The sequence below is a fragment of the Peromyscus leucopus genome, chromosome 4 (genome assembly GCF_004664715.2).
Source record: "Peromyscus leucopus breed LL Stock chromosome 4, UCI_PerLeu_2.1, whole genome shotgun sequence".
In the NCBI taxonomy this organism is placed as follows: Eukaryota; Metazoa; Chordata; class Mammalia; order Rodentia; family Cricetidae; genus Peromyscus; species Peromyscus leucopus.
The window spans coordinates 8,860,522-8,886,429 of NC_051066.1; the positions used below are offsets into that span (position 1 = coordinate 8,860,522).

Sequence of the window (25,908 nt, forward strand, 5' to 3'; positions counted from 1 at the left end):
AGAGACACGAGCATTGACCACTTGGCCTCCCAGCCAGGGCCCTGACCTGCCCCTGCCTGCGTGGCCATTTGTTGTAGCAAGCAGACTCAGATTTGACAGTAGGTGCCCCAACTCCTCATCCTGTTTCTACGTTCAATCTCCCCACATCTTGTTTTGTTTTGTTTGAGACAGGGTTTCTCAGTGGAGCCCTGGCTGTCCTAGAACTCCCTGTGTAGACCAGGCTGGCCTTGAATTCAAAGATCTGCCTCCCTAGTGCTAAGATTAAAGGCGTGCGCCACCACTGCCCAGCACAATCAATGAATACTTTATCTCATCTGTATTATTTGTTTATCACTGGCTTGGGTCCATCCTAAGTTCCTTCTGCTCCAGTCCTCTCCCACGATCCTATTGTGACTATAGCTGTGAACACACACACACAGACACAGTCACACACATACACACACACAAACACACACACAATCTCACCTCATGCACAGCTTACAAATGAATGGTCTAACCTGGGAATGTGGGTGGAACAGGCTGCCCGGGGTGAGGGTTGCCTGGTGTCATGGCACTCATGACCTGGCCGAATATGGCTTGAGAGATGGGGCTCTGCACCTGTCACCTCTGTCGTCCCCGGAGCTCAGTGTGGCTGATAAGTTCCCACTTCTTCCATTTCCTTCATTCACATCCCTGGTTAATACCCAAGCCGTCATGTCCACTAAATGGTAGGAAACCAACAATGTGCTCCAGGAAAGATACCTCTCTTTGTGTTGACGTGATGGTTGCCATGGTCACCAACCTCCAAGATGGTCTCCAAATGATTCCTGCCTTCAGGCATTCACAGGCTGTATTGCCTCCTTCCACAGTGAACAGGGCTGGTGGCTAACATGCTGTCCAAGGCGTGGTCATAAAGGCTCTTTCACATTGCCCAATCTGGTGGAAGCCAGCTGCCATCTTGGAAGGAAACTCAAGCAGCCCTGTGGTTCACGAGACAAGTCTGTAGGAAGCACGTACCCTTCCAACAGCTGCAGCCACAGTGACCTCAGGTTGGGGACAGGCAGTGAGGCTGCAGCTGAATTCCTGATCGACTGAAACTGAGATAAAAAGTGCTTAAGTGTGGGGTCATGTGTTATGCATCGGCTGGTGACTAATACAGAACAGAGCTGTCATCCACAGGCCTCCCAAAATTCGTTCCCAGGCATCCTGACCCCGAGGACATGCTTTGGAAACTACTCTTAGTGGAAGCAGGCAGACCATGGCATGCTTCCTGGTCAAGAGTTCCAGGATTCTGCTTGTTCGAGCAGGCCCTTCTGGCTGGGGGAGCTGTTCTCCTAATCCCGCATTTCTCAGAAGCCCTGGGATCCTGCCCTCAGAATCCTTTGGGACACAGGACCAAACTGAGGTCTCGTCTTGACTCTGTGCACCCTTACAGAGAAGGGTTTGTCCTGTACCCCACCATGTCCCTTGACGGGGATCTTCATCCCTGTGTGAGCTAGCTGCTTCTAAAACGCACAGGGACATTTTTCTGAGGGAATACAACCATGGTCTTAAAACACGACCCACTGGAAAATGGCATTGGATATAGAAAAATTCATTTCACATGCAACTTTTTCAGGCTGAATCCACCCCCTTCAGGGAGGCAAGGCAGCACTCAGCAAACCACATTCTTTCAGGTCCCTGGGGCCTTGTGGGGGTGGGAACGGAGCTCTGTCTGCACACTAGAAGGCTGAGATCTTTCTTTCCTGTTACAGGCATGATTCTTCCCTGGAGTTGCTCTGTCCTTCCTAACATGGCACCCTGGGTTCTCTAACCCCAGGGCCTTCCCTTGCAGACCCCAAAGGTTGGCCACAGTCCCCCGTGGGCTTGGGGCAGCAGCAGGGGAGAGGGAAGGAGACTTGAACCCCCACTGCTCAGCAGTACAAACAGCCTAGCCTTTTCCCCTCCGGAGTTTCCCACCAACCCTACGGCCCTACGCAGGCCAGTTGCTGTAGAATCTGGGCAAGATCCCCAGCTGATCTGGGGCACATAACAAGGTCGGGGAGAGCTGGGATGAGCCCTGGAAAGGCTGGCTCGAGATGCCCCTCATCCTGAGGCATCCAACTCCCCCTCCCCTCCTAGGTTCTCTGGTCCTGGCTTAGCTTCACACAGGGGCACCCCGCTGAATTTCCTGAGAGGCCACCCCATGCCTCTGCTTTTTCTCTGCCTCCTTCCTTCATCATGGAAAGCCATGGAAGGATCATGGTAAGACTGGGTGGGAGGGCAGAAACCCAAATTAGAGGGGCTGTGACAGTCCGGACAGCGGCAAAGACCTGCTGCCCTGCCTGCGCGTGGGGACTCAGCACCCAGGAGGTGGAGGCAGGAGGATCAGGAGCTCAAGGTCAGTCTCAGCTACACTGTGAGCCAGAGGCTGGGCTGCAGAGAAGGGGGTGGGGGTGGGGAGAGAAGGAGAGAGGAGGAGGAAGAGGAGCAGGAAGAGGAAGAGGAAGGGGAGGAGGAGGAACAGAAGCAGGAGGAAGAGGAGCAGGAAGAGGAAGAAGAGGAGCAGGAGGAAGGGAAGAAAGAGTTGGGGATGTCAGCCCTTTTACAGGGCACCTGGAACCCAGGAAAGAGATAATGGGACTCAGAGAGGGAGAGTCATCTTTCAGGGTCACACAGCATCAAGTAGCATTCAGAAGGACCCTGCAGGGTCTCTCTGCACCCTGCTGAGGGAAGACTTCCTAGATGGGAGGCAGGGCAAGCCCCAGGGACTGTCAAGGAACTGTGCCTCCAGCCAGCCAGTGGCTTATTCTAGAGGTACCTACTCTAGGGCGACTGGGGTCTTCGGTGGCTTTCTGGTAAGAGCCCGTGTTAGCCCTCTCCTCTCTCACAGTCCCTGGGGTGGCTGCACCTTCCCTGAGGGCTGGCTGTGTCTGGGGGTGTTGTTTACAGTTGGTAACAACTGTGCCTTCCCTGGGGGGAGCTAAGCCGAGGGTGGCAAACACCCCAACTCAGCTCTTGACTCACCCCAAAGGAGGGCGACCCTACTCACCCAGCCGGCTTGTTTGGGGCTGCTGGGGGCAACCACAGCTGGATAGACTCTCAGCAATGAAGAGAGGGACCAGCCAAGAAGGCGCACTCACGTGTGTGAGGGAGGCCACTGCCTCTGAACTCCCCAGGCAGCTCCCACCAGCCTCTCCAGCTTCTCAGAGGAGCTGGTTCGGAGGCAAAGCACTTGCCCAGCACACCAGATGCAGGGTGCAGGGCGGGGTGGGAGTCAGGGTTTCCCCACCCCTACCTCACCCCACCAACCATGGGGGTAGCCGAGAAGTTGGAGGAGGCAGGATGGCCACAGCTCACTGGGAGGTACAGGAATGGAGAGATCTGCAGGCAGCCCCTTCCTGTCTTCTCTACCCTGGCAATCTTTGGGGAGGGTGTGAGGGACCCATCTGCAGCTTGACCGGGGAGGCTAGCAGGCCCAGCTTAGGCACACATGGCACAAGACGGGGATCAGACAGCCCCAGAGCATCACACTGGTTAGAGAGAAGACCAACCCTCCCTCCCCAGCCTCACCTCACCACACAGGGCGTTCCAAGCCTTGGATGCACCTGCCAGAAAAGTTCAGAGGTCATAGTGGACTCAGAGGTAGGTTGGACATGGAGTATCTGCCACTGACTGGCAACTGTCCTCTCCCCCAGTTTTCAAACCAAAGTATCTCCTCCACCTGTGACAGAGGTCCCCAGAGCCCATGATCCTGAGGATGTGTCCTCTCCATCCCAAACAGGAAGTCACCTCTGAGCACTCCGGAAGCCACTATGAAGAAGGGCACAATAGCTTCTTAAAAATGATTCTCAGGGCTGGAGAGATGGCTCAGTGGTTAAGAGTACTGGCTGCTTTTCCAGAGGACCCGGGTTCAATTCCCATCACCCACATGGCAGCTCATAACTGTCTATAACTCTAGTTCCAGGGGACCCAACCCAGCACCCATGGCAAAACATCAATGCACACTTTTTTTTTAAATGATTCTCAGGGGCAGGCAAGGTGGCTCAGTGGGTAAAGGACCTTGCTGCCAACCCTGAGGACCTGAGTTCAATCCCTGGAACCCACATGGTGGAAGGAGAGAAACTAACTCCAGCAAGTTGTTCCATGATCTCCACATGCTTGCTGTGACATGGGCCTGCTCATACACATACTACACATGTAAATCAATAAGTAAATGTAATTTTAAAAGATTACTGGCTGGTGAGAGCTTCAGTCAAGTGCTTGCCACATAAGCATGAAGAAGAACCGAGTGGAATCCCTTGGACCCACATTAAAAAAAAAAAAAAAAAAAAAAAAAATCCGAGCTGGGCAGTAGTGGCACACGCCTTTAATCCCAGCACTCAGGAGGCAGAGGCAGGAGGATCTCTGTGTGTTCAAGGCCAGCCTGGTCTACAGAGTGAGTTCCAGGACAGGCACCAAAGCTACACAGAGAAACCCTGTCTCGAAAAACAAAATAAACAAACAAGCAAACAAACAAAATCCAAGCATGGCAGTGTATACATCTATGATCTCAGCTCTGGGAAGGCTGAGGCAGGAGGATACCTAGAGTTGCCTGGCCAGCCAGTCTGGCCAGTTGGTGGCTCCAGGTTCAGTGAGAGGCCCTGTCTCAAAAAGTAGGGTAGAGGCTGGGCATGGTGGCACATGCCTCGAATCCCAGTTGTCTGGAGGCAGAAGCAGGTGGATCTTTGTGAGTTCCAGGCCAGTCAGGGCTAAACACAACACACACACACACACACACACACACACACACACACACACCACACACACACACACACTGGAGGTCAAGACTAGTTGAGAAAGACACCCAGTGTTGACCTTTAACCTCCTTATGTATGTATACACAGGTGCACACACACATGTATACACATGCACTAACAACACACACACACACACATACACATCCACTTTGGGAACAAATGACAGATAGTCCATCTGCTGTAACAAAGGACCTAAGGAATGTTGGTGTGCCAGATGGGACTTTTGTTTTTAAGACAAGGTCTCACTATGTAGCCCAGGCTATCCTGGAACTTGCTGTATAGTCCAGGCTGGCCTTGAACTCAGAGGTCTGCCTGCCTCTGCCTCCTGAGTGCTGGGATTATAGGACTGTGCCACCATACCCTGTCCACACTTATTTTTATTTTTTGTGCACATGTGTGAGGTCACATGAGTGTGTGTGTGTGCCCTATGTGCATGCAGGTGTCTGTGGAAGATGGAGTGTCAGATCCTCTCTGTTACAGGTGGTTGAACGGCCTGCTGTGGGTGCTGGGAGCTGAATCAGAATCCTGAGAGTAAGGAAGTCTCTCAGGCACTGAGCCATCCATCTCTCCAGCTAGGGGAGTGCTGACAAGCAGGTCCAGGAGCAGACCTTTGTGACATCTCACTGTGTGCCATATTCTGTCCCTCTCGACCCCACCACCTTCACAGGTCCCCTTGGCGAGTCTCTGCTCCTAGGAAGTACCTCTTCTAGGGCAGAGGCATGCCTACTTTGTACCCCAAACCTTGCCTAGTGCCAGCTGCTGGGACCCGCACTCCAGGGCTGCCTTCCCTGCCAAGCTCACGGCTCTACTCTGAACCAGGACAGGACTTAAGGCCCAGCAGCCCCAGTACCTCACACCAGGGACCTGTAGTGTGACAGAGCTAGTCCCCCCAGCCTGGGACAGGCGCCTCCATCCCCACACTCCCCAGGACACTGAGGCCAAACTGTCAACCTGACAGAATCTAGGGGACAGGCTTACTTCCGGGGGTGGAGTGGGAAGACCCACCCACTCTGGGTAGCCCCATTCCTTGGTTGGGATCTTGGACTGAAATGGAGAAAAGGAACTGAGTCACACAATGCATTCATGGCTCTCTGCTTCCTGACTGGCTCGGATGTGGCGGGCTGCTGCTGTCTTGACGTTCTTAGATGCTGCGTGTCGGGCAAAGAAAACCACCTTCCTTAAGGGGCTTCTGTCCGGGCATTTTATCACGACAGCAGAGAAATAACTGAGAAGCCCGACACAAGCTCACAATGTGGGCCACCCTGTCTGACCTTTTCTGGGCCAGGAGCACCTCCCGGCATTAAGCAAGCATTCAGGCACTGGGTGTGGTTCAGAAAGGTCTTTGAAAAAGACTTTTTTGAGTCAGGCTTAGTGGCACATGCCTGTTATCTAATACTGGGGATGACAACAGGTGGCGGTGATGGGTTCAGGTCCAGCCTGGGCTACATGGTGAAACCCTGTCTCAAAACACACACCACCACCACCACCACCACACCACCACCACCACTACCATACCACCATCATCACACCACCATCATCACACCACTACTACATCATCACCACTACCACCCTGCCACCACACCAGCACCACGCCACCTCTTCTTGAAAAGCATAAGGATAAGGACCATGGTAGGAGGTAAACGCGACTACTTTCGAGACGGATGTCTTTCTCCCCAAGCAAGACAACAGTGGCCAGCACAGCACCGGGCCAGAGAGACAGGACAGGGATGACAGCCAAAGTCCCCGTCCTGTCCCTGCCCAGAATCCCGGCAGCCAGATCCAAACAGCCCACCTCCGACAGCCCTACCCGCTGCTCATACACTTGCCATGAAGGGCAGGCAACCTGCAGAGCAGCAGGGCCGTGGCTGGCCAGCTCCGCCCTACGTTGAGGGTCTTGGTCAGCGATGGATGACATGTACGAGGCCTACATCATACGGCTGCTCAGCCAGTGATGGCTCAGCTGTCCTGGTTTGCGCATGTGCCCTGGGTTCTTCATGACACACCTAACGCCTGAGTCAGACCCTTGCCCGTCCCCAGGTACTGTGTGCTCTCGGCACAGTCCGTACAAACCCGGCAGCCAGGAAGCCACTCTCCAGGAGTGAGGACCACTGACCGCTCTTCAGCCTGTCTCCACGCCGGAGAGCAGGAAGCCAGGACCCCCAGAGGGGAGGGGAGGCTCCGAGGCCGCTCCATGGCCTCCAGCTCTCACCCACCCCGGAACTGGAGACCCTCCAGAGACAAGCCACAGCAACATCTTGTATGTGTGAGTGACCGTGGCCGGTAATCACACAGCAAGGCCACACACACCGCCAACGTGTTTCTGGGAATCACGGCGACGAAGACGGGAATTAAACCGGGTCGCACAAAAGGCAGGGCTGGGAGCTGGCTCAGTGGGCAGAGGGTTTGCTCTTGAGCCGCGGAGGACCGAGTCTGGCTCCCCGGCACCCACATAACAGCCAGGAGTCGCAGGCAGCATTTGTCAGAAGCTCTAGTGCTCAGGAGAAGACAGCCAAGCAGGTCCCCCGAGCCCATCAGAGAGTTGTGGGTTCAGTGAGAGCCCTTGTCTGAAAAGCAAGCTAGACCTCTCTAGTCTCTGTGTGAACGTGTAGCACATGCACCCTGGAACACATGTGCAAACACCCACACACACATGCACACATGTACCACACACACATGCATTGGCCAACTGCCATCCAGTTCCCAGGGAAGTAAGGAGACCACTGGGTGGGCTCAGGGGAGAAGGCTGGGGAACGGGAGGAAGTATGGTGGGCACCCGTCAAACGGACATGGGAGGGCTGGTCCCAAGCAGCTTCGTCGCACAGGGGTCAGAGGCTGGATTCTCCAGATGGACGAGTCCAGGCTGCTTCCTGGCAAGTTGGGCTAGCTCCTGGACCCTTGCTTAGTCTGGTTATCTGAAGGAAACTTTGCTGGCCGGCAGGGCCGGGGTTGGAGCTGGAGCTGACAGGGAGCTGTGGTGAGTAGCACAGGATGAGGGGGTCTCTGGGGCCTTTCCAAGCCCACGCTGAGGCCGGCACTGGGTGCCCAGCTGCCACTGTCACCGCTGTTGAGGTCCTCACTAGGACAAGGAATGAAAAGCTGTGGGGTGGAGGGGGGCACAGTTACAAGACTGTGTCGCAACTTATGACACTGGAAATCACCGAGAGACTGTTTACATGGAGACCTCCCGCTCTCGCTAGGCCTGGAAGGTCTCAGGACAGCTGTTCCAGAACCTTCTCTATCCCTCTGCCTTTCCTCTTCACCACATAGCCAGGGCCTGTCGAGATCACCAAGGGAGCCAAGGCCTGGCTGCCCAGTCTCAGAACTCACCGCCCTTGCTCAGCTCCATGCCTCAGTTCCCTCCTCTGTAGAATGCCCGCCCACAGTAGCAACTTTCTAGGGGCTGCTGTGGGCACCGCTGGCATCCTTGTGGGGCAGTCACAGCCAGGCCACAGTGAGCTGCTCACTGCCCCCTCATCCCAGGCACTTTGCACATTCCCAGGCCAAGGGTGGCATCTCCCAGGTGTTGTCTGAGAAGCTGTGGCCTAAGCTGCTGAGGATAGATGGTCGCCTATCCACTGAGGCCACTGCTTGCCTCAGGCCCGTGGCTGCCTGGGACCCCTGCCTCTGCCTGGCCTCTTAGACCACAGAGCAGGGAACCTGAAGTTTCCTTTTGAGGGGTAAGGGCCCAACAGCTGGCGTTGTGGTTCCTGCCCTGCTCAGGCCCACTTTGAGTCAGAAACCCAGAGGATGGTTGAGGCTGAGGGGCTTCCAGTGGAGATGCTCAGAGGAAGGGCAGGGGAGAGAGAAGGTACCAGGAGCTGCCAGGGGCTCCTCCCACCACCCCAAGAAGTGCAGGAGCTCACTGGGTCCCCAAGGTCACCCTGGGGGCAGGCAGGTCCTTACTTCCAGCTCATACACGGGGAGACCAGAACCCTCTGGCCCCTGGAGTGGGTTGGATGGGGGACACTGGACGCAAAATTCTCTGGCACCTGTGAGGCAACGAGCGGGTTTTACCATGGCCGCCCCCATTTTACATATGGAGAAACTGAGTCCCAGGGAGGACCGCAACACCCCTCTGGTCTATCTCTAGGGAAACCTGGGACCAGCCTGAGAGTGCCTTGGCCAGGTCGGGAAGAGGGGGCTATGGACCAGGGACTGGGATGTGGGTGGGGGTGAGGAGGAGCTGAGGGGGGAGGGGGCAGAGGAAACAAAACAAAACCCTACTAGTACCAGGCAGAGAGAGAGAGGAATGTGGGTGGGGACGGGGTCAGTTGGGGAGAGGCCTGGGACCCCCAGAGCCCCGGGTAGTTCCCCCTCCCTCCCAGGTGCGACCCCCCAACTTCCCGGAAGACACCACCCCCAGCTGGGCGGGGAGAAGGCCCACCGCCCCCGAGCCACCCAATCAGAGGCACTCCCAGTCTGATGGCGGAGGCGCGGGCTGAGGGTTCCCCGGGCCTTCGGGCGAGCCCGGGGACCTGACCCCGACTCGGTGCCCCCCGGCCCCCGCCCCCCCCCCCCCCGCCTCATTAGCACCGACGCCCGTCGTCTCCCCTAGCTTTCCGGTGGCTCCAGAATTTAAAGGTTAAATCCTAACCTCATCTCAGCAGTTTCTCCGGGCTTTGCCTACCCAGCGCCAGTTGCTGGTAATTATATGCATCTCCGAGCAGCCAATCAGCTGTCAGACTGACAGATACTGATCTTTTCGTTTTATTTTTAGCTCTGTGCTTCCCCCTCTAGTTGCAAAAAAAAATTCTGTTTGTTCTGCGAGCTGCTGCCTGCAGCCCTGCAGCTTGCTCTCATCTCTCCTCCAGCAAAGCGCGAGCAGGCGGCCACCGAGGACGGAGCCTCCATCCCTGCCCCAAAGCGGGGACAAAACGGCCTCTGTCCCCAGCTGAGGACCGTATAGTCCGGCCAGGAGGAGGTCCGGGGGCTGCACAGGGCCAAGGCGCCCACGGATGCGCCGCTGAGGGAGAGAAGAGGGCCTGACCTGGGGAGGCTGTGGCATGGAAGGGAAGCAGATCCTATCGGTGGCGCCCGGGGACAGAAGGGCGTGCTAGACTGAGAGTGGAGGGGTGACACAAGCCAGTGGCACCCCGAAAGCAATCACCCTACAAACTGAACAGAAAGGGACCCAGAGGCTACCACCAGGCCGAGGGCTCAGAGGGGCTCCCAGCCCATGTCTGCAGGGCCAGGCCAGGCAGGCACGCTGGATCTCCTAGGTTGGTGCCTCACCTGCCTTGGGAAGGGTCAGTGATGTGCCCCCAGGAGTCCTCTTATGGATCATTCTAGAAGGCCCTATAGGCCTTCCCGGAGGCCCCTGTTCATACAGTAGATTTTGGAGAGGCCAGCGCTGAGGGATAAAAATCATTAGCACTCTACAGTTTATAAAAATTTCCCTTATACATGCACACTCTGCCCCATGCCCATGCTTGGCCACAAGATAGAGACAAGTAGAGCCAGGCAGGACGGGGCAAGGATCCCATTATTTCTGCACCTTTCTGGAGGCAGAGGAGCAATGTAGCCTCCGGGTTTAGGATCCCAGGCACAGAGGCCTGGATTTAGGCCCCCAGGTCACGGTTTACCAGCTCTGGAACCCTTAACCACCACAAGCTCTCAATGTCACAATGATCCCATCCAGAAAGTGGGCCTCAGTTCCACCTTCGCCTCTTGGAGTGGTCACCCTTGGCTCCAGCACCCCGGGCCTAACACCCTGTGAGTGGTACTGTTAGGTCCTCCGTCAGGCGGGTGGGGAAACTGAGGTTCATTTGACTCTTAACTGGCAGAACTGGGACTAGAACCCACCCCTCCCTTTTTGGCTTCCTCTTCTCCGACACCACAGATGGTGTGCCGAGAGAAAGCCGAGGAAAAGCGAGGAGGGAATTAGGAGACCCAGCGAGATGGAGGGAGGCAGGAGCACCCTGATCAATTACTTGGGCTATAAATTCTGCTGTTTTGCAAAGTGAGCACACAGCCTGGAGAAGCCGGGATCCCGGTAGGGACGGGAGGAACTCAGCAGAGCCCAGCCTGTGCCAGTCCAAGCTGCTGCTACCTTCTGTGCTTGGAACCAGAGGCGGATGAGCTGCAGGTGGAGGTGCTGTGGAGGTCAAGGGCCCACAGAGGGAAGGAGAGCAGAGAGCCCATGAGCTCTTGGGAGAGCCAGCCTTCCCGCCCCTCCGTAGCAGCCCTCCCACGCTGCTGGGTGGGGAAGCCAGGCCTAACAACAAGATTCCCACTACTCTAATGTACTTGACTGACCAGACATCATCAGCCTTCGTCCTTAGTGCTGTTCCTGGGGCTGATTCAGAGGAGGCCACTGGACCTCAGCATCCCATCCATAGAATGGGGCCGTGAGAACACCTCTTCTGGGGCCAGTGGGAGGGGTCAGTGAAGTCTCGGGTGTGACCGGCTTTGCGTGGGGCCCTGCACACGCAGCAAGCTGCTGTTATGGTTATTACTAGGAAGATAACCCCGGGCTGGGGGTCGGCACAGGCAGATGGGAGGCCAATTAGTCACTTAGAGCAGGGAGGTGCTGAGGGTGAAGTTCAATCCATACAGTGTTGTCCAACATGCAGGAGGCCTGGGGTTGATCCATAGCACCAAATTAACCAGGCATGGTGACTCACACCTGGGACCCAAGCACCTGGAAGGTAGAGACAGGAGAATCAGAAGTTCAAGGCTGAGGTCACCCTTGGTTCCTTAGTAAACTTGCCACATAAGAATTTGCCTCAAAGAGAGTGGTCTTCCCTGGGAGGGGCAGGGCTAGCAAGAGTTCCCGCCATCGTGAGAGGGTTTCCTACCTTGCTGCATGTCATGGGCAGAGACCGTCTTCCGAGATTGCCCACAGGTGCTGCTTGCCGCCTCTGGAACCCTGAACTAACGTCTCAAGCCTTCTAGGGCCCCAATGTCCCCATCTAGAAAGTGGGTCTCAATGCCACCTCCCCTTCTCTGAGGTCAGGTGTTCACTTGGCAAAACAATAGAAATTTACAGTCCAAGTAGTTGACCAGGGTGCCCACAGAGCAAGGCCGGGGTTCTGTTCCCAGCTGGAAAACAGGTGGACCTCCTCTATCCATGGCCTCCATGTCCCTGGGGCCTCCTGCAGCTCCAGGAAGGGAAAGGCAGAGGCCAGCCTCTCCCACTGGAATCCAGGTGTCCCAGGAAGATGGGGTCGTGGGAGCGGCCCACTGTAGGATTTCAGAGACTGGCCATTCAGAGGCAGCCCCTAGACACCTCCAACTGCAGGCCAGGAGTACTCAGGAGAGAGCCAGCCCCAGGCTGGCAGTTACTTGTCAGGAAGGAAATAATAGTCATATCTCTGACCCCAGACAACAACCAAATAAATGAGAGATGACAGATGGCCAAAGACAGCTATGAACTGCAGACACATAACAGTGTGAAAAGCTGGAGTCGAGGGCTGAGGGCAAGGGGTGACGACCGGCTCATGAGCCTTGGAGCCTTGGAGAAGAGGCTGGCGGTTTGCGAACTCGGGGACCAGAGATGGAGTCTCTGACTCCAGATCTACAGGATGAAGGCAGAGAGAGCAGCTTCCAGGAAGCCTAAAATGAGATCCTTTCTTTAAAGAAACAAAAAACAAACAAACAAAACCCTTCATTGGATAGAGACGGTAAAGACGCCTTGCTAACAAAGGCTGTAACAAATAACCTGGAAAGGTTAGTGTTCATGTCAACCTCTGGGCACGCTGAGGGCGATTGTCCTGAATGCGTTAATTCAGGTGGGAAGACTCACTCCACGGTGGATGGAATCCCTCCCCGGGACTGTATAAAACGAGAAGGTGAATTTGCACACTAGCTGTATCCCCCCAAGTCTCCTGATTGTGGATGAGACGGGACCAGCTGCTGCAAACACCGTCTGCCTTGACTTCCCCGTCATGATGGACTGGACCTTGAACTCTGAGCTAAATGAAACCCTTTCTCCGCTAAATTGCTTTATCAGAGAGAACTTTTCGTTGTTTTTTTTTTCTTTCAGTTTCATATATGTATATCATGAATTTTAATCCTTTTCACCCCCATTACCCACCCTCCCAATTTTTCCTGATGCAACCTTTCTTCCCAACAAGTCCCCTTCCAACATTCATGTCTCATGTATGTGCACGTGCGTGCGTGCGTGTGTGCGTGCGTGCGTGCGTGCGTGCATGCGTGCACGTGCATGCGTTTGTGAGATAGATGTCCTGTTTAGGGCCAGGCACTCCCTACACCTTGACCAGTCGTGAGTCTCAATAACTGTCACCCACTGCAAGAAGCTTCACTGACGAAGGCAGTTTGACCCCATATCCGTTTTGTTGAACAGTGCAGACGTCTCACCAAGGCCTATAAACTCCCAGTTACAGGTTCTTGGCCAGGCTTATAGTACCAGGCATGCGGTCCCTGTCAGTGTGTTTTACCACAGGAAAGGAAGCTAAGACAGACCCCAGACAAAAGCACATCTATTGCTCCTGTCACAGACAGGTACGAGCTGACAGGAGGGGCAAAGCTCCTTGTGGCCATGCCATTCTTAAGACTTGTCTGCAATAACTGGAGGGGAGGGAAAGACTCTGTGGAGAACAGCTTGGAAGGATGTTTATTTCCAGATAAAAGGGGAGGGGTGGGACACTTCCCTCCGTGATCAAATCCATTGGCCAGAGCTCAGACATGTGGGCATGCCTAACGCAAAGGATTATGGGAAATGTAGTCCGGTTATATTTCCTCATTAAAGCCGTGTCCCAGAGCTTGGGGAACACATGGCCATCTCGGTTGTAGATACTGTCCTCTTGGGGTGGATGAATTGAAATGGGTCAGTGCTAGTGAAGCACACCATGGGGTGGAAACTGAGTGTGGAGCAGTGACCATTCCAGACACCTGGTGGCCTTGGTGTGGGCACAGCCATGCAAAAAGCTGTGTGTGTGTGTGTGTGTGTGTGTGTGTGTGTGTGTGTGTGTGTGTGTGTTGTAGAGTGAAAGAGGGATGAGGAGGATATATTTAAGTCTGAATAAGCATCGAAAACTTTTAATAAAATTATAAAAATAGCCAGGCCTGGTGGCACAAGCCTGTAACTCCAGCTTCATAATCTCAAGGCCTGTGTGGGTCATATCAAGAGTTCAAGGCCAGCCTGGGCAACCTAGGATCTGTCTAAAAGGCTTTCATCCAACCAAGTGGTCCATGGATAAAGGTGTTTACTGCCAAGCCTGAGTTCAGTTTCCAGGACCCATTGGTAGAAGAGAGAGCAGATTACCCTGGGTTGACCTCTAACCTCTGTACTTAAGTGTCATGGTACAAAGTGTACACACACACACACACACACACACACACACACACACATACACAATAAACAAACAAACAAACAAATAAATAACAAAAAAGGTGGGGGGGAAAACCCCAAACAGACAAAGAAAAGGGGAGGAAGGCTTGGGTGTAACTTAGCTGTGGAGTGCTTGTCCAGGATGCTCAAGGCCCTGGCTTCCATCCCAAGTCCTGCAAAAGGAAAATAAAAAGTCAACAAATACGAGGTCCATTGGCTTGCAGAGGAGACAGCGACTCTATGAAGCCACAGCTGTGCTGGCCTTAGGCAGGCCCAGCGATGGTCTTCTGATCCCCATGACACCAGCACATGACAGGAAATCACTTAGCTTTCCTTCAGCTTCTCTCTTCCACTGACCACATCTCACAGACCTCTGGGGTCAAGGCAGAAAAGCCCTGGGCGGTAACATTCCTATCTGGGTGGCAGTGCCAATGAGGCAGCGTGTGGGACAAGCTCCGATGTGCAGATGGAGATACTGAGGACCAGGTACAGGAAGCCTGCCTAGAGCTGCGCCTCTAGTTGACGCAGAGCCAGGCTTAGCCCCTAGATCTAATCAGCTATGTTTCTGCTGGTCTGTGTGTGTGTGTGTGTGTATGTGTGTGTGTGTGTGTGTGTGTGTGTGTGTGTGTGTCTGTCTGTCTGTCTGTGTGTCTGTCTGTTTGTCTGTGTCTGTGTGTCTGTGTGTGTGCCTGTGTATGTGTGTGTCTGTGTGCCTGTGTGTGTGTGTGTCTGTGTGCCTGTGTGTGTGTGTGTCTGTGTGCCTGTGTGTCTGTGTGTGTGCCTGTGTGTCTATGTGTGTCCTTGTATGTCTATGTGTGTGTACCTTTTTTGAAGGAAAGGATTTCATCTCAAGTGAAGGGGGCACTCAGGGAAAGAAGAAAAGAGGCAGGACCCAGGCACCATCCATCAAGACACGGATGCTCCTGAATGCTCAAGGAATGCTACAGGCTAGTCCCTTAGCAAGGAAGGCCAGAGCATCTGGGTAGGCAGGACCCCTCCCAGGCTGTACACATTGGGGAGTTCCCTATGGGGTAATCAGGGGGGCTTTTGCCAGGAAGGGGAGGTATGGGTGCTGGGCTGGCCTCAACCACAGATGTCTGCTCTGGCCTCCTGCACAGAGTTGTGCAATCAAAGCCAAATAACCACGGGCTGCTCTCCTGCTGTGGCCTGAGCTAACCAGGGAATCCAGCCGAGAAGCCCAGCCAGGGATGCAGGGAGAGAGGATCTTGACTAACGTCCCCTGCCAACCTGGAACCCAGGTTCTGGGCTCTGCAACTGCCTGGGAAGCGCGAAGCTCTGTGCTCCCGGAGACTGCAAGGCGGGCTAGCCACCTCACCCTAAGCTGGGTTTGCATGGAGCTGTCCAGCCAGTTCACAGAGTGTCACAGGCCAGAGATACACAGCTGGAGGAGGGACTGAGCCAAGGGCTGAGGGTCCTGGCCAGAGTTCCTTACTGGAAAGCAGGGGGCTGGGAGTGAGCGAACACAGTGGGGCCTGGGAGCTGGGAGGCCTCCAGGGAGGCGGGGCGGCTAATGGTCAGTCTCCTGTGTCAGTCTGAGGCAGCTACAGCACCCAATTCTTCAGTCAACCCCCTAGCCTCCATACTGCCCTGATGGTACGTTGTAGACGTGATTAAAATCCATGCGGGTGGGTTCTAAGTATCCAAGGTTGGAGGTCACTCTGGACAACCTGTGTGGGTCAGACTGGGTCAGGTGTGAGTACCAAGGAAGGCCCTGAGCTCCCCTGTTGGTGGATAGCAGCCTGCTGGATACCCAGGCTGTCATTTCCTCCTGCAGAGGCTAAACTTGCCTAGCCAGCCCCTTCCCGAGTCCAAAGCGCAGGCCACATACATACATACTCTTCAGACAGGGCCTCACTAAGTAGCCCTGGCTGGCCTGGAACTCACAGAGATCCACCTGCCTCTGCCTCCCTATGAGAGCCAAAGCTATATTTTAAGTTTTAATTACTATTACCTGAGAGATTCATGAAACAAAAACACCTCTGATCTGCAAGCCCCTTGCCCAAGGATAGATAGTTCCTGAAACGCTGGAGGCTGTTGTTTATGGGAGATAACACGCTACATGTTTTCACTCCCCTGATCACGTTTGTTTGACTCATCTGCACTGATGTGCTTGATCACATATGGGCGGGAGGTATGTAGGCAGGAAATATGTTAGGATGTATGCTTGCCCCGACTGGATCTGATGGGAAATGAATTATGGGTTTTTCTTCTTAAACCACTGCAAACTGTGATTCTGGGCCATTTCTGGGGAACCTGGGTATGAACCTGGCCAGAGCCCATCCACCTGGTCAGCATTTAATTAAAGCTTGCTTCAAATTTGGCTTTAAACTGTGGTAGTGGTCTTATTCTCAATCAGTGGGATTAATGCCCAAGTGCCAGGATTAAAGGTGTGCCAAAATCGTTCACCCCACAGAAGACTTTAACTCTACAGAACATTGGGCAGGGAGACAGCTCGGTCACTCTGGACCACTGAGGACACTGGACTACTCACTGCTTTACAGTGGGAGCAGAGGCTCAGGTGTCCGTGGGGCTGTCAGAACCCGGCCTCAGCCGAGGATCTGAGGTAAGCAGATGAGAGGTGGCTTCAGCCTCTGTGCATAGACACACCCCTGCTTGTTTCCAGGGAGGACCTGACCGAGATGAGCCCATTGCCCTCTGCCGATGTCCTCCATCACCAAGGGGCTCTGCTACAGCCTCTTCCCCCACGCTGGCCAGAAGCCAGCCCTGCTCACAGGAGCTCCGCCTGGGCCGAGTTTCAGTGGGTACCCACTGTCTACCCGAGGGTCTCAGGCACGTCAAGGCCAGATACGCTCAGAACCTTCTCCCTGGGGACAAAAGGACAAGGCACAGGAGCTGAGATGTGGGCGTGGCCGAAGGGTTGATGAAGCCACCTCCAGTCTACAGTCGTGGGTGGGTGGGTGGGCGGGATGTCCCACCAGGGACTGACAGCGTGAATACAGAGTCCACTCAGCACCAGGTTCCGCTCCAAGAGCTGATGGCTCCTTTTGGGACCAGTAACTATAGTGTTGCGTCACTCATCACAGAACAGAGCAGGAGACTGTGGCCCAAACCCAGTCAACAGCTTCCCATGGAGGCAGATTTTTCTTGCTCTCTGGCCTCACCCTCTTAAGTGATTTTCCAAGCCACACCCACCCTTTCCCTGTTCTGGCTCAGCCTGCTGCTCAACCTCACTCTTCCGTCATCCTCCCAGAGGCCTGGGAACAACCCTGCCTTACTCTGGAGTCACATCCAACCACCACATTGCCCTCTCTGACGGCCCCAGGGCCCTGTGCTTGTTTCCTCTGGCAGCTGAGTCTTTAGGGTCCTTAGACACCCCCCCCCCCCGCATTATGCAAAGTTTGGAAGGCATAAGGCCCTCATACATCGGCTCCCATGCAGTGTCCCTAGCTCGCTGTGGGCTGCAGGGTGAGCCCCTGTCCTCACCCACAGCAGCTTCGCAGATCTTGACTTGGGTCATAAGCCCCGCCCTCTGTCACCGTCCCGTCCACACAGCTGTCCTTTGGACGTGCCAGCTGTGTGCTGTGTCTGACCAAGCACCCACTTCCCATTCTGCTCCAGCCCCACCAAACCGAGACTCAGGGATGCCCAGGGTGGACAGTGGCCTGCCCAGGGCTCCAGACTGCTGTGCTTTGTGGGTCAGTTGGTGGTCGTGTCCAGGGCAGCAGCACTCAGCCTGATCCCTTAGTGTGGAGAGGCTGAGTGGAGCAACATTCTCCGGGTACAGACGGCAGTGGTAGGTGTCACTCAGCACGCAGAGGTGACCTTGAGGTTCGAGTGCTGTCTGTGGCCAGAGAGTCCCACACACCAGCTTAAAGCTGTCTGCTCTGCAGGACTGTCCTCTGGGCCAGCAACTGCCAGCTGTTCACAGCTGGGTCTTGACTGCTGGTGGCCCTCGCAGAGGCAGGGTGGACCGTGGGACCCTTCCCTGCGTGCTTTGCCACTCCTCTCAACCGGTTGTACGAAATTCTGCCCTGCTTGCCTGTCACCTTGGAGTCTTTGGGAGAGACTGGAGGACATAATCTGGGGGTTCCATCTATGTAACTACAGGGGAGCCATCATTCATGCTGGGTGAAGACTTTCTAAAGTGGCTGTTTTGGGGTCCCCCATGATCCTGTGAGCAACCCCTCACCCATGTTCTGTAAATTGAGCCTGATAAACTCATCGGCTCCCCAGGGAGAACTTGGGTAGGATTGAACTTTAGATTGCCAACAGGGCCTTAGAAGGAAGGAGGAAGACATTGCCTAGTTCCCCCTCCAGGGAGAAAACTGATTGTCATCAGGGTCTTAGAAGGAAGGAGGTAGACATTGCCTAGTTCCCCCTCTAGGGAGAAAATTCTTGCAACACTAGGGAAGTGGATTAACCAAGTCTGGGTTGTTTCCATGGAGCTCAGACGGTGCAGGAATTTCTGGGCTGCATATAGGGAGCCGTAGTTGGTAGGGTGCTTGCCTAGCATCTGATCCTCAGTACCACATAAACTGGCTGTGGTTGCCAGTGTAGTCCCAGCATGCAGAAGGTGGAGCCAGAAGGACCAGACATTCAAGGTCATCCTTGGACACAAAGCAACTTTGAGGCTAGCCTACAACGTATGAGACCTGGTCTCCAAAAAGATTTTTGGAGGCTGGAGTTAAAAGTGCATACGGCTCTTGCAGAAGGCCCACGTTCCATCCCCAGCACCATGTTGATGCCCCAGCTTCTCTGCTGGCACCTGCATGCACACACACTCACGCACGCACGCACGCATGCACACACACTCACGCACGCACGCACGTACGCGCACACAAATAAATTTTTAAAAAATGCTTTCTTTTTGCTGAGCCCTTGGCCACCAAATAAAAGACCACGTTCCTAGGCTGCTGACAATCTGTCATGCTCACTGGGACTGGTCATCTTGTTCAGGATGCTGCTGTTGGCATTTTGTTATAGCAACTGAGTGGTGTCATAGCCAGCTGTCACTGTGGTGTCTGTGTTTATTGGCAGCCAGCCTGGTGACAGCTTGATGGCCCTCTGGCTCTCTAGACCAGGTCCTTTGAGGAGCCTTTGTTCTCCTGCTCCAGGTTCTCTATCTTGGAACCGGGATTTTCTTGCATACGGACACTGGCCCGTTTTTTATCCAGTGAGAGCCTACACAAGAAGCAAGAAGTCCCCGGCCTCTGTCCCTGGCTTCTATCTACCAGCTCTCGATTCTCCTAAGATTACCCAGGCCCGGTTATGATATACCCCAGGGGACTGTCATTCCAGTGGCCACTTGTCTCTGAAGTTATTGCCTTTGACACAGTGAGGGGCTTCTGCCTAGCTATCTCTTTCAATGTTCTATTGCTGTGAAGAGACACCATGACCACAACTCTTATAAAGGAAAGCATTTAATAGGGGCTAGCTTACAGTTTCGGAGTTTAGTCCATTATTGTCATGGTGGGAAGCATGGCAGTGTGCAGGCAGACACGATGCTGAGAAGTAGCTGAGAATTCTACATCCAGATCCACAGGCAGCAGGAAGAGAGATACTGCACCTGACTTGGACTTTCGCAACCTCAAAGCCCACCCCAGTGACACACTTCCTCCAACAAGGCCACACCTACTTCAACAAGGCCACACCTCCTAATCCTTCTCAAGTAGTACCACTCCCTGGAGACTAAGAATTCAAATATATGAGCCTCTGGGGGGCATCCTATTCAAACCACCACAGCGAGGGGTGGGCTAGGCTGTCTCGGCTTTTCTCTAACAGCTGACCACAAACTCTGGAGGCTCCTTGGTGCACCCATTTCCTCTCCAGCCCCCAAATGTCACCCACATTCCTCATGGATCCTCCCACAAACACATCTACCTCATCACTGCTTCTGTACCTCGGACCTTGCTTCCCTTTGTGATGAGTCTGTGAGGTCACATGGGGCTCACCCAGCAGACCCTAAGATAAGACCCAGAATCCTCAGGTAAGCCACACACAGCTGCTGCCAAGTCCTTCTGAGACCTAAGCCAACAAACTCACAGGACCCAGGGACTGGACAGAGGACACCTTTGGGAAGAGGCAGGTTTGCAGTCCATTGCATTCTGTGCCACCAGACAAGGGTTTGCCCAGGCAGAGTCTGGCACACAGCAGAGATTCCATAAACTCTTAGTAACTCATGAAGTCGAGGATGAAAGAGACTCTGACTTCATAGACTCCCTCAGGAATTCTACACCCAGGAGGCAGAGGCAAGCAGATCTCTGAGTTCGAGGCCAGCCTGGTTTACAGAGGGAGTTCCAGGACAACCAGGGCTGTTACATAGAGAAACCTTGCCTGGAAAAAACAACAACAAAAAGAACTCTGTGGCCACATTCCTGTAGTCTTTGAGGAGAGCAGCCTGAGGCTTCTCACTGACTGGGCCTGAAGGTCCCCAGGGAGGGGACCGAGACAGAACAATTTTCTTGGTTCAGTTGAAGACAGCCCTGTGATGATGCGTTAGTTACAGGACACATGCAGGGAGCCAAGTGACTGTCACAGGAGCCACAGGGAGCCACTGACTTGCTGTTGGGTACTCAAGCAATGGGTGGTCTTGCCAGGCGACCTTCTGCCTCTGGGATGAAGAGAACTCTGTCCTGTGATGCTGTAAGCAAGCATGTGGTCAGGGTGGCAAAAGCCTCTGCCCAGATGGAGATGCAGGACCACCAAGCCAAGAAGGAGCCAACGTGGGGATCTCTGCAGAGCTGAGCTCTGATTCAGCCATGAGGCAGGTGACCTGAGCACACCTGTCTCTCTCTCTCTCTCTCTCTCTCTCGGCCATAAAAGGGTGTTGGATCCCCTGGAACTGGACTAACAGTTGTTAGCCACCAAGTGGGTGCTAGCAATCAATCCTGGGTCCTGTGGAAGAACAGCCAGTGTAGAACAGCCTATGCTCTTAACCACTGAGCCATCTCTCCAGTTTCTGGTTTTTTGGTTTTATCTTTATTTTAGCCAAATGATTTGTGCAAAGAGCCCAGTGCCACTTTGAGATCTTTGGCAGTAGTTAACTATGCAGCTCACACATGATTGAGCCTGTATGATAATGAGTATTCAGACACGGGTAATACCTGGGGGGCGCTCACCAACCTAAGACAGAGTGCCTGTGTGGCCTGGGCAGGTGTCTCCATGACGGGTAAGGTGACCTGCTGACGTCCCACGCAACCTAAGTCAGAAGCTCATTTTTTAGTAAAAGGGCCTGTAGGGTCCTGGTCCCCATTTTGGGTAACTGTTGCCTTGCTTGCTGACCTTGACCTTGATATCCTCCCTATACTAATTCCCTGCCGGTTTCCACCCTCCTGAATGCTTAAGGGAAGTTCCTTGTCTGTGTATCCTGTATAATGGGCTTTAACAGCTTAGATGCAAGATTGTAAAACATCGGTAGTGAACTTCTGCTCTCCCGGGGTTCTCCCATTGTGCTGTAAGCCTGTATTCAAGACCTCTTCTGCCGGGCAGTGATGGTGCACGCCTTTAATCCCAGCACTCGGGAGGCAGAGGCAGGCGGATCTCTGTGAGTTCAAAGCCAGCCTCGGCTACCAAGTGAGTTCCAGGAAAGGCGCAAAGCTACACAGAGAAACCCTGTCTCGAAAATGAAAAAAAAAAAAAAAAAAAAAAAAAAAAAAAAAAAAAAAGAAAAAAAATTGTGCAAAGGCAATTAAGAAATGCACCAGTTTTGTGCGTACTTTTTTTTTTTTTTTTAAAGTCTTATGAGTGGCTTACTCTGCAATAACGGAGCATCTAAGTTGGGGTGACAGAGAAAGAATGGGAGTTGATTGGCTCGTGGCTCTGGAGGTCGTGAATCCAAGGGCTTGGCACAGGCATGTGGTAAAGGCATTTTTACTGCATTGGTTGCCCCATGGGAGAGGCAGAGAGGCTGGAACAGGGTCCAGCTCATCCTTCTCTCAGGAGCCCACTCCCAGGTAGCTAACCTGCTCCCATGGTAGCAGTATCCACTCCAGAGAGCTAGACTCAGCTGGTGGGATGTGTGTGCCCATTTTTCCAGCACTTGAGAGGCTAAAGCAAGATTATCAGGAGTAAGTTCAAGGCCAACGTATGACGCTGTCTCATAACAATGACAGAGGACTACAGGCACCTCTTGAAGTTCCCACTTCTCAGTTCTGTGCTGGGGAGGGAGCTGCCTCCTGTGACCCTCGCAGGTCACCTTCAGACCACAGCCCTGAGACTTCTGAGTTTAGACACTAGAACTTGTCTATAGAAACACTGGGGATAACAGTCATTTTTTGTTGTTGTTTTTGTTTGTTTGTTTGAGACAGGGTTTCTCTGTTGTAACAGCTCTGGGTTTCCTGTGTTGTTTTTAGTTTTTTGGCTCTTTTTGGGGGCCTGCCACCCTGCTCCCAAATAAATAACACACAGAGGCTTATTCTTACTTATGAATGCCCAGCCTTAGCTTGGCTTATTTTAGATGGCTTTACTTAAGTTACCCCATCTACCTTTTGCTTTTGTAAATCTTACTTACTCTGTGGCTTTCTGGTTGTGTAGTTGGGTAGCTGGCACTTAGTGTCTTCCTCCTCTGGATCCTCAGGGGTTAGGGTTAGGGTTAGGGTTAGGATCAATCTTCCCCTTCTTCCCAGATTTCTCCTATTTATACTCTCTGCCTGCCAGCCCCGCCCCCTTTCTCTGCCTTGCTATTGGCCAGTTCTTTATTAGACTATCAGGTATTTCTGTTTTTGTTTTTCAAGACAGGGTTTCTCTGTGTAGCTCTGACTGTCCTGGATCTTACTCTGTAGACCAGGCCTCGAACTCACAGAGATCTGCCTGCTCTGCCTCCTGAGTGCTGGGATTAAAGGCGTGCGCCACCACCGCCCAGCCTCATCAGGTGTTTTACACAGGCACAGTGACAGCTTCAAAGAGTTAAACAAATATAACATAAACAAAAGTAACACACCTTAAAATAATATTTCCCAACAGTCCTGGAACTCTCTGTATGCCAGGCTGGCCCCAAACTCACAGAGATCCACTCGCCTCTGCCTCCTGAGTGCTGGGAGAAAAGGGGTGGGCCATCACCACCTGGCATAACTTTCTTTTTTTAGCTACTAGTTCCTGAGACTTTTAGACAATGTGTTTTAATTGTATCCACCCCCTATTTTCTTCCTTCTTTAAGAATTCTGGCTGGAAGCTTTCCTATCGGAAACCAGGGTGGTCTGGGGTAGTGCACAAGCTTGCTGAGACTGAGAGAAAAGGAACATCAATGTATCCACCCAATCTCACACCCAGGGAAGGTCTCCACAGGAGGGAAGGAGACATGAAGACATTCTCAGACGTAAAAAAAAAAAAAAAAAAAAAAAATCGAGAATTTGTCACTAATAGGCTGGTCCCAAGGAAACCAGCAAAAGGAAGCTCTGGAAACTGAAAGGAAATCAGAGATTTGGGCCAGCAAGCTGGCTCAGTGGATAAAGGAGCTTGCTGCTAAGCCTGACCACCTGAATTCTACACCCCTGGTACCTACAGGGTGAGAACCAATTCCCCAAAGTTGTCCTCTTACTGACACGGTGGCACACACACACAGCTCCCCACCGGACCCTCCACATCACACAAAACAAATAAATGTAAAATAAAATTGTTCTTAGAGAAGACATTTTATGATTCGAGGGAAGGAAAAAATAAAAGTTTTTTGAAAAGAAAAAAATAGTCTGCCAGGTACAGTGCCTCACACTGGGCAATGCTACACTCTGGGGGGGGGGGCGCTGGGGCCGGAGGATTGGTCTGAGTTCAAAGCCACTCTGAGCTACAGAGGGAGGCCTTGTTTTAAAGAAAGAGGTGGAACCTGACTTAAGATCAGAGCGTCTACCACAGCTCATTCGAGAAGCTTCTTCCTGCAGTGGATGGCAGCTGGCACAGAGACACAGAGCCCGTCAGCATGGAGAGAATAAGAGACACGCATCTTAAAAGGTCTTATAATAAAAACCTGGAGCCAAATATTGGGGTGAAAGCTGAAAGATCAGAGAAGCAGAACAAGCCAGCCACAAGTTTTTACCTCTAGGAAGTCCTCAGCCTCAAGAGCGAGACTTCCTCTTTACTCACACCCTATACACCTTTCTGTGCCCTGCCAGCTTCCTTCCTTCCTAGTGCTGGGATTAAAGGCGTGTGTGCTTCTCGAATACTTGGTAGCAAAGGCATGAGATCTCAAGTGCTAGGATTAAAGGCATGTACCGCCACGCCTGGCTCTGTTCCCCGTGTGGTCTTGAACTCACAGAGATCTGGCTGGATCTCTGCCTCCCAAATGCTAGGATTAAGGGTGTGTGCCACCGCTGTCTGGTCTCTGTGTCTGATCTAGTGGCTGGCTCTGTCCATGGATCCCCACGCAAGCTTATTAGAGTGCACAATATATCACTACACCCCAGAGTGCTTGGCCCTAAGTGGGTGTCTGCATCACATACCTTCCAAAATTCTCCGAGATCTTCAATGAAGAGGAGGTCTACTGTCAGAGCCAGAGGTGGTCAGTGACGCCAAGGAAACAGTGTTTTACAGACACCGCGGAGAGGGTGCACATGGGACTCACAACAGCAGGGAGGGTGCACACGCGAACTCACGACAGCGGGGAGGGTGGACACAGGAACTCACGACGGCGGAGAGTGTGCACACGGGAACTCACAACAGCGGGCAGGGTGCACACGGGAACTCACATCATGCACAAGACCTGTGAAAGCTCAAGCCAAGACCCCGCGCGGAGGGGAGAAGGTTGGGCACCACTGGCTGAGGAGCTGCTGGCGGGTGGTAGCCCCTGCGAGAGGGAGAGTCAGCTTTCTTTAAGGATGTGACCCCTAGAAGGTCAACCGCACTCCAGGGCAGGATCCACTCCCAGGAGTAGTGAGCAACACAAATTAGACTCCATGGGTTTAAAAAGAAACAGAAGACGGGAGGAGAAGAGGAGGAGACGACTTGTTAAGGTTAGGTGGGTAGGGAGCTGAGGTAGACAGGGTGGATCTGGGAGGAGTTGGGAGAGTGGGGGATATATATGATCAAAATTCCCAGAGGATTAATGAAAATTCTTTTATTTTTAGAGATTTATTTTTATTATTTTAAATTATGTATAGATGTGTCTGTCTGAATTCGGATATGTGAATGTGAGTACAGGTCCCTGCAGCTCCTAAAATATTATTAAACATAAACAAGCAAAAATAGAAACAACAGACTTGGGATGGAGAAAATGGCTTACTAGTTAAGACCATGTATTGGTCTTCCAGGGTATGACCCACGTTCAGTTCATAACACCATGTTAGGTGGTTCAAAACTGCTTGTAACTCCAGCTCCAGGGGATCGAATACCCTCTTCTGGACAAGGTAAAAAGAAAGAGAAACAGAGGGAACAAACATAAAACCAAAATCAAAACCAGTCTTAAACCCAACATATTAGCAATTACACTAAGTACAAATGGCCTAAATTTACTAATTAAAACCCAGAGATTGGTAGAGTGGATTTTGTTTGTTTGAGACAAGTTCTCTCTATGTAGCCTTGGCTGGTCTGGAACTCACTTCATAGCCCAGACTGGCCTCAGACTCAGAGAGATCCTCCTGCCTCTGCCTCTGAGTACTAGCACTGGTCTGTGCTACCACACTGACCTTAAAAAAGATTATTTTATGTGAATGTGTATATGCCCGAGAGTATTGCATATGCACCGCGTGCATGGATGTGCCCATGGAAGACGGAAAGGACATCAGACCCCCAGAACTAGAATTGTCAACAGTCACAGGCTGCCTGATGTAGGTGCTGTGGACTGAACCTGGGCCTCTTCAACAGCAGCAAATGCTCTTAATGGCTGAGTCATTCCTCTAGCCCCTGAAGAGGAGATTTTACATTTTTATTGCATTTTATTAATTTACTGCG

The 25,908-nt window shown here is 53.0% G+C and overlaps 1 long non-coding RNA gene across 1 annotated transcript; it reads right to left on the reverse strand.

The window, feature by feature from the left end:
• Positions 1 to 216: 216 nt before the first annotated feature.
• Positions 217 to 9,391, reverse strand: LOC114702722. The gene is made up of 3 exons (XR_003736034.2): positions 9,352 to 9,391; positions 3,532 to 3,771; positions 217 to 1,076 (listed from the first exon to the last, which is right to left on the reverse strand). It is a non-coding gene; the product is annotated as an uncharacterized LOC114702722 (long non-coding RNA).
• Positions 9,392 to 25,908: the final 16,517 nt, after the last annotated feature.